General features: G+C 41.5%; 1 pseudogene; it reads left to right on the forward strand.

Annotated features, from left to right (window-relative positions):
- Window positions 1-844: 844 nt before the first annotated feature.
- On the forward strand, window positions 845-3,568 carry LOC134502242 (spermine synthase-like; annotated as a pseudogene).
- Window positions 3,569-9,605: the final 6,037 nt, after the last annotated feature.

Here is a 9,605-nt window from a genome sequence, read left to right on the forward strand (position 1 = left end):
CTGGTTTGGGGGCTTCCCCACCTCCAAAGAGTTGAAGCTGTCTCCATCCATCACTGAACCAGAAGAAAAACATATCTGCATGAAATTTGCTATCCTTATCCTGCCTTTCTTACATCTGTTCTGGCTCACTACCCCAATGGTGCTGTCCTGATTTTACATGTGCAGCCCATGAAAAGCAAAGTTTGTCAGGATGGAGGCAATCCAGAAGCAATAGGTAATGGCATCTGGATGCCTCACCTGAAACCTGGGTGAAGTAGTAAGGTAGAAGCAGACCACACATATGGGTATAGATTAGAAGCTTGCAGCTTCGGGCAAGAACAAAGGAGGGGGGCAAGCATTTCAGTGCAGCCGTTAGAGGGAAGTTTAGACGAGCATGCAGCTCAAGGTTGAGTGCCTGGCACTTTCTGGAATGAGGTGCAAAACCGGAAGGAATTTTGCCAGTCAGTAAATCACAGCAAAGAGGAGGGGGAAGGAGGAGAGTAACTGAAATGTTTTAAGGGAAAGATTTGGGTGCGAAAAATCATTTGTGGCTTCGCTTGAGCTTGGAATCATATATCTCAATAAAGAACTTCATATATCCTTCATGGCATGTATTGGGAATTACTGCTTTTGAGGCTGCCAGAACCAAGAATCTCACAGAAACCCACGAATGATCATCATGGCAACTGTACCTGAGGGCGAACTGCAGCTTGAGGAAAGTCTAACCATGGCAACTTTACCTGAGAGTCATCTAGTTCTCCAAGACAGTCTGCTACTAGGAGCAACAGGACGTGGACCGGACAACAGAGGAGGAGACATTTCTCTCCGCCAGATGTGAGAGGATCAAGAATACAGCCCTACCCTAATGGAACAGCACCCAGGGGGGCAGGAGAAGCACCTGGGAGCTGTACCGAATGTCCCAGCGGTGCCAGGAGAGGCATCTCTACTGGACCAACAGGAAGGCGAGCCAACAGTACTGCCTGCTCTCAGAATATCGTGGCAGCCTAGTGCCCCCGGTCAGTCCAAGGGTCTGGATCTCAAAGCCGCCCTCACCGGTCTAACCATGGATGATTACCAAAAACACCAGGGGGCTGTGTCGGATGCCCCCCGACCTTCAGTACCATTCCCGCTGATCACATGGGAGTACGACAGACTGTCCTGGAGCAAGCCCGGAGTGGAGTGGCCACCCAGCACCCAAAGGAGACCCAAACCCCAGTGGGTCTCGGAAGTTGGAGGAGGGGCAGAACTCAAACTGGGTCGCTGGTTGCTTGCACATGATGAGTTTGAAATATTCGTAAAGATAGTCAGATCACCTAGCAATGTTTCTCAACCGCAGCCATTTTAAGTTGTGTGGACTTCAACTCCAACAGCCATGCTGGCTGGGGAATTCTGGGAGTTGAAGTCCACACAACTTAAAATGGCTACGGTTGAGAAACACTGAAACATTGCATTCACTGATTAGTATATCTCTCGCCAATATTTGAAATGCAGAAAGCTTGACTCACTGCTGAAAAAAAAATGCATTCTGGATCCTCCTTTTGGTATTTCTGACTAAGCCTAATGTTACATTCTTAATATTAACAACTATATGAGTGTAAATCCCATTGAAATCAGTGGGATTTAGTTTTGGTTGAGCATTATAAAATCGGAGCATGCTACTTTTTTTACACAAGCGCTTTTTGTTCCAGTTTTAATTTTTCATGAAGATTGCCTCCAACGGTGAATAGAGCAAAGCCTGGCTTAATTTGCATACCTGATGAATATGCATGCTCTCTTTTTCAATTAACCAGTAGAGCTTGATCAGATATGAATCTCTAGACCAACCTTGTATCTTGAATTCTCCAGCTGGGTTTGCCAACATCAGAGAAAGAAATGGCTTGAATATCATTCAGAGAGTGTTACAGTACACATTTTCACAAAATCCACTGTTTAAGCTGAGATAAAAGACAGGGTATCTTGATGGAACCTGCTTTTCCTGAAGTGCCCGGAGACACACTTCTCCGCATTTCCCACTTGACACTAAACTAAAAACTTACGGACCACAGGATGACACCTGGACTGTTCAAATGTCATGATAATCTGGAAACCAATTCATGCTGCCTTATTGTTAGCTGCAAGTTAGATTCTGAAAACAAAAGCCATTTTAGTTATAGATTATTTTAGCCACCTATCTGGGATTCTGATAACAAAAGCTCTGTCTCTGAATCATTTGTGTTGAAACAGAATGCTTTCCTAAGATGGCCCTAACTTTATTTCGGTTGGGGGAAGGATTAATTTGCTTACTTGTCACCAGACAACCTTTGCTTCTCTGCCAAAAGCTTTCTTAAAGCCTGTTTTCTGTTAACACAGAGTTGTGACAAGTGCAGAACTACGATGTTGTCAGTTATAGTGTCTTTTATGCCCCATTATACTATAGGCCATGCATTTTAATTAGAAGTCTGTTGTTTTCCATTATGTAGCAGCAGAGTGTGAGGATACACTCTGCAGACATATGGGTGCTTCTCTGCAAGGACATATGCTATGCAACCTGAGCCACAGAAGCAATTAACAGCTCTCTTGCTGAAAAGGAGCTGTGATTCACTCTCAACTGCTCTAGCACAGGCTCTCCTAAGCATAAAGCAACATTGTCCTCAACGAGCAGCATCAAAAGGGTTAGAGAGGAACGGGCAGGTAAAATCAAGCTCCCTTTTGCTGTTAGTGCTGCAGCATAACCAATCAACCATACACTTCTCAGAATTTAATTTAAACCGTTTGTACATTTCTCCACCATGATCAGTTTTAGATATCGCAGCCCAGCCAGGCTGTTCCACCAGACATGGCTCAGGGCTCTAATTCACTGTAACAGCAGTGCTACGCTGCACCCGTGGCTTCATGCTCAGCACCACACCTGATTGTAAAGCCTTTTTAATGGTCTACAGCCCATCTTCCATACAGCAGAGGTGATTCATACCTGGGAAAACCAAGGTTACTGCGCAATGTATGTCCATAATAACCGCAGCTTTGTTGCTCTGAGAATTTATCCTCATGGCTTGGTTTGGGTTGATATACAAAGCTACAGTTATTTGAAAGGAGGATAAGAAACAGAACAGCTTCTAAAGAAGATAGAAGAAAAAGTCAAGGATTTGTGCCCCAGAAATATCAGCAAGATAGAATGAATGCCAGCCCTTGTAAGAGGTGACGCCACTGTTAGAACCTGGCCCATAACAGATGGGTGATTAGCGGGACATGACATGGATGAAATTCTTCAAGAAGAGCAGGTTGCTTATCAGAATATTAAAATTTTACACTCAAAAGCAGTTTGGAAATGCTCCTATGCTCAGTAAGGTTGTTAATCTGTCAGAGAATGACTTAATACGTACACAAGCTATAATGGGCAGTGGGAGGGAAGATTACACTGACAAAGAAATGCTCATTCTTGAAGGTGGTGTTAGGGGATATGGTAGGAAACCGTCATTGTGAAACCACTATAGGGAATGCCCATTTAGTGACTGAAGGGTCCCAAAAACATGTGCCTAAAACATGCGGAGATATCTTAGACACTCTAAAAGAAGGATGCTACAAATGTCTATCAATCTCACTGAAGCCTTGATCTCTATGAAGAACAGCTGGGTGGCTTAGACTGTCCTGTGGCATTTGTAGATGGAGCTACAGGTATTTTATATTATTTGAAAAAAGAGATATGGTATGTGAAGCCGAAAGCCACCCGTGCTGTCATCTTAACTCTTTAAAATATATGCTGTAGATGATCCTGGAACCTACACAAACTGTCCATTGATACTTCTCCAACTGGTGTTGATTATTTTAATTTTAAAGCAAATGGGCATTTTATATTTGATGTGTTATTTCTGTATATTAACCTTGATGAATTAGCAACAGAATTATAGCCACTGAATGCAGTGAAGCTTCAGAATGTGATCATTTTTATTACACTTAGTTTAGGTCGTTGGACACCAATTTTAAAAAGTCAGTACTAGTATTTTAGCAACATTCTGTAGAAGTTTTTCTTCAATATTTACCAGTTTAACGGTTGTGAATATAGACTACTGAAGTTGTTGTGAAATGACCAGTGTGCTCCCAATAAAGGAATTAAGAGTAGATTGATTTTTGTTGTTCTTTTTTAACAATATCTTCTGGATCATTGGAATGGTTTAAAATTGGCAAAAGAAAAATCACTCTAAAATTGGCACAAAAGTAGCTTCAGATAGGAGTAGTAGATCAACCATGAGATAAAATGCTCATTTCATTTTATTATATTTTTTAAAATGAGGCTCTCGATTCAAACCTGCACATGTTGAGATCTGGCATTTAATTTACAGCTAAGCTGAAAAATATCAAGTTTCAGTTAAGGATTTATTCAGAAGAAGAAAGGAAGGAAGGTCACCATGTACTGACTTCACTACATAAGAATCAATCATCAGTTTAAAAAAGAGAGCCAGCCTGGTGTGGTGGTTCAAGTATTGGGCTAGCAAGGGGGAGACCCAGGTTCTAGTGTGCCCTTGGCTGTGTATGTGTCCTGACTCCCAGGAAACACTCTGAGACAGGGAACTGTTCTCTAATGTTATTTGCTAATACATAACAGGAATCCTAACAAACTGAACAAGCGTGGGAAAAACCCAGCCATATAAACCCCGCAGGTTAAGGCGGTCCCGATCTGTGTCTCTTGGAATGGCTCACCAATTCCTCAGTGCTACGCATGCGCTTGACAGTCTGGAAGGGAGCCCCCTGCTCGCCATCCTTACTCATGACAAGAAGATCCCTGAGTGACTTTGGGCCAGTCTCTCCCTGTCAGCCCAAGAGCCAATATGGTGCAGTGGGGAAGGTGCCGGACTGGTAGTGGGAAGACCCAGGTTCTAGTCCCCCTCAGCTGAAAGCCCATGAGGTGACTTGAGTTAGTTCCTCTTCAGCCCAACCTTCCTCACAGGGTTGCTGTTGTAGCCTCAAATCAAGGAGGGAACACTATGAATTAGAATTTTTGGAAAGTCACAGATATAAAACACAAAGAAAAAACAACTAGAGGTAGTCCTTGCTTAACAACCATTATAAAAAGTATGTCTGCAACTTTTTTTACTCTATACAGGTAGTCCTTGCTTAACGACCACAGTTGGGACTGAAATTTCAGTTGCTAAGCAAAGTGGTCATTAAGCGAATCTGAATTTGTTTTGTGACAGTTCAGACTTACGACAGTGCTGAAAAAAACAACTTACAACCAGTCCTCACACTTATGACCATCGCAGCATCCCCGTGGTCCTGTGATCATGGTTTGGGAGCTTGGCAACCAGTTCGCAATTATGACCATCACAGAGTTCCATGGTCACGTGATTGCCATTTTTGGCCTTCCTGGCCGGCTTCTGGCAAGCAATATCAATGGGGAACAGCATGATTTGCTTAATGACCATGTGGTTCACATAGCACCCATGGAGATTTACTTAACAAGCACTTCAAGAAAGGTCGTAAAATTGGGTTGGATTCACTTAATGACTGCTTTGCTTAGCAACTGAACTACCAGTCCCAATTGTGGTCGTTAAGCAAGGACTACCTGTATATAGTAAAAAAATATATAGGAATACTTTTTATGATGGTTTTTGCCCTTCCATTCCAGTTGTTTTCCAAACCACTAATCTAAATTTCAAGGTGCTGGCTACTACCTTTAAAGTCCTACATGGCATAGGGCCAGGTTATTTGAGGGTCCACCTCTCCTTGAGAGCATCTGCCCATTCCACCAGAGTAGGCACACTCCAGGTCCCTTCCCTTAACTGTTGCCATCCAGCAGGATCTAGGAAGCATGCTTTTTCTGTAGCAGCCCCTGCCCCATGGAAGCCCTTTCCCCTTGAGATCAGGAAGGCCCCCACCCCCTTAACCTTTGGGAAAGCTGTAAAGAGTTGGCTCTTCCCTCAAGTGCTGGGATAGGGTGAAACTGGAGCTGGAAGATAGTGGTGTTGACTGCATTGTGGAGACTGCTTGTGGCTCCAGGTTTTTCTCTTTTTGCTTTTTATTTATTTGTTTATCTTTTTAAAATGATGATTGGTTTTATATAACTGTTGTGAGCTGTCCAGAGTTGTGTTTTTAAGGTGGGTGGCCATACAAGTCTTTAAAATAAACCAATTTAAATAAATACATACATACATACTTGTACTTTACCTTGAACATTCAGGGTCACTGCTAATACCTGTCTAAGTCATTTCATCTACTGTTTTTGATTGGTCTCTTAACTCATTTTCTAGAAACTGTATCCTAAATGTCTGAATTTGCCTTGCTGTGTGATGTGAGGTATGTAAAGGAGCCATTCCTGCTTGAATTAGTGAAGCTTCTACTATGAATATATGTCAGTTTTGCCATTGCTGCATATTCTCCTATTTTGGTCTCCCATTCTTGCATCGTTGGGAAAGTTTCCCTTTTCCAGTGTTGTGCCAAATGTGTTCATGCAGCTGTCTACCTCTGTCTTAGTAAACGGCAATAGTTTTCATGTTCATTCAAATGTTACTTTTAGAATTTTATGAATATTTCAAGTTTTTTGGGGGGGGACATTTCTAGTACTGGAATTTCGAAATAAAAAGTACTGTAATCAACTTTTTAATTTCTGAAAGAAAGGTACGGTAATCAACTTTCTTTTCATTGTTACTTTGCACAACAGTTTTGTAGTTTAGGAGCTAAAAATAGTCACTCCAAAATGAGAAACAGGCTCCTTTATGGGTACTCCAATAAGGAAGTGTGTGTGTGTGTGTGTGTGTGTGTTGTGTGTAGGTAGGTTCTAATTTTTAGAACTATTTTGGCTCAAGAGCTTGCAATGCAATTTATGACTATGGAAATCATGCCAAAGCTTCAGGACACCATCCTCTACCAAAATAATATCACATGGAGAGACTTAGAGTTAAACCTTAGAGTTAAGCTTGTTTTGCATTGTTTAATCAGTGAATGCAAAACAAGCTTAATTTGTTGAAACGTGTTTCCTCAGATGGAAACTCATGCACAAAAGTGAACTCCCTTTTTGCTTCCCAGAAATTAGTATCCCAATTATCACCATCAAATTTCTTCAGTTCTTCTTCATGGCCTCTGTGCATGACGGCTAAGAATTCTGGGCCTGGACAAAGCCTCATTCAGGAATATTCTTGAGTGGAGACCTTGTTATGGGAGGGTTGTACCACCCTTACTGTGCACTTTCCATTGAATTATTTATCTACAACAGTGCACTGTTGGGAAAGTTCTTTGTGTCTTGGCTTGATGACATTAAGTCAGCCTTTCTATCACTCGCTCTTTCTTCTTTTGTGTTTTATCTTGCCTTCTTATCCTTACTTTAAGTTTCTTCTCTCTTTCAAGCATGCATCTTTTTGTAACTGCAACTTTCTTCCCAGCTACACAGTTCCCTTCTGAACATGTCCTTATTGGAAGAGCAAGTTGATTTCTACCTTTTCTCCATGTAGGGCCTTTGTGAGGTTGGTCCTCTGTCAAGTGTTTACCAAGCAAAGCAGGTGAAATAACTCACCGAGATTGTTGCTTGCTTCTTTAGAAGTTCTTCAGCCTGAAGACCACAAGGTCAGAATTCATTCTCAAAACAATGCTATCTGCAGTTAGTCCTACAGGATCTCTGGATATATCCTTGCTGAAATGACATCTGGCATTTTCCCAGAGTTTTATGTTGCTTTCTGAAGTGTTGTTATAGTAATAGTAATAGTTTATTACTTAGCTGTATAAGCTTTAGTGGCCACAGCCATTGTTGTGGTGATATAAGCACTTGAGATGTCCAGCCCTTTTGTCCCAGTCCAGCAACTATCATATGTGTGGTTGGATCCCAAAATGGATTCCTCTGGATGCACCAATTTTGTTTCAACCTTGATTTCATAATTTCAGTCACAAAACTTCACCTGCTTCTTACCCAAGGAGGCCCAAGGAAAATTAAGTTAATACCTCTTCAGATTAGAGAATGACAGTACCCATAAGAAAATTGGGATTTATGTTGTTGACAACAGTTCCATCTACTTTATCCATTCCTTATCTCCCAGGCCCCTCCACTGGCCTTTTCCCTGTTTTGGATGAGAATCAGACTATGCTGTCAGAAAGCAAGAACTAAGTAGATCTTGTTGAACTTTTGATTATTCAGTATAATTGCCCACTTCCATCATGCCTGATGTAACCTCTTGCCGTCAACCTCTTGAACCTTGCCAGAATGCACCAGATTCTTATTACTGAAAGTACCTTGGCTGTTTATCCTTGGCTCAGCCCAGATGGGTTTTCAAGATGGGTGGACCCACATTATCACAGTTATTTCTATTCTCTTTTTTTCACCCTGGAACCAAAGACCACAGTGGCACTTTTGTGAAACAGAAGAACCTTTGTCTTAAGACCTATATGCCCCTCATTATCCGTGTTGTTGATCACCAGTCCTGGATTATCCACCAGGAATCTCCCTTTTTCACTGAAATAAATTATCTTTGTCCTCAATATTCCCTAACATAAGGCCATTACCAGATCGACTGCAGTATGACAACAGAACTATCATAGTCATTGGACTACTGGACATTGATACTGTAGATTCTTGGCAATGAATTGACCTCTTTCTTGGCAGATTCAAGCCTACTGTAGTTTTTTTTTATCCTAGACCTTTTTATTTCCTCTGATGTGAAAAGGAAGCATGTGAAACCATTAGAGATGAGAAGCCTGGCCAGGAAAAAAGAATAAAGAGAAAGAAATGGCAAATAATCACAACTCGAATCCAGACTTTAAGAGCTGAGTACACAAAGCCATCTGCCTGGATGGACAAATCTGTCGGTTTCTCTTCATCCCACATTCAGTAAACAGGAGCCTGTCATTATTTCATACACGGAGAATTTTCTACAGAATTTTGGTAAGATTTCATTAAAAATAATAACAACTGAATGACACTCTAACTCATCCATACCAGTTTATTTCATATGGATAGATATTTACTTCTAAAATGGCACATCACCTATTGAGGTGGTAGAAAATTCTATAGGTTGGTCTGTAATTTCACTAATTAGCATTTCAAATACTTTGAAAATCAGGGGAACTGAATGGCTCTTTGGGGGGATGTGTTCTTAGATTAACTGACAGGACTGGAATCTGTTGGTCATGCTTTTTGGTCTGGGGATGATTATTAGTGATAAAACCCTGATAAGCTCCATAATCTGGAGAACATTGACCTCTAGTATGTTTAAAAGCAAGTAGCTCTTCACCCAAAATTTGCATCTCGTTGTCAAGAATCACAATAGCCTCAGCATTGCCATGTCAGGGACCAAAACATTTGCAAATTGTTAAACCTGGTATCAGTCTGATTCTGGTAATGATATCAGAAGAAGCAACTATTGTGTCATCCCCACTAGGTAGACCAGACCAAGAAATCAACTCCTCAGGAAGGCTAAAACCATTTTTATTGAGATTGGATATAACAACAGAATCTTCCAAGTCTAATTGTGCTGTTCCTCCTCCTCCTCCTCTTCCTCCTCCTCCTCCTCCTCATACCCCTATGAATCAGGGAGGTGTCTGCCTGAGCCTCTTCCTCATATTTTCTGCTTGTTTTACAACTTAAGCTATGTTTTTCCCCTTGTCGCTTTGGTAACAGACCTTGCCTATCTTCGCCAAGGTCATCTTCCTTACTCTCTACATATCGTCTA

This window comes from Candoia aspera, chromosome 8, assembly GCF_035149785.1.
Source record: "Candoia aspera isolate rCanAsp1 chromosome 8, rCanAsp1.hap2, whole genome shotgun sequence".
Classification (NCBI taxonomy): domain Eukaryota; kingdom Metazoa; phylum Chordata; class Lepidosauria; order Squamata; family Boidae; genus Candoia; species Candoia aspera.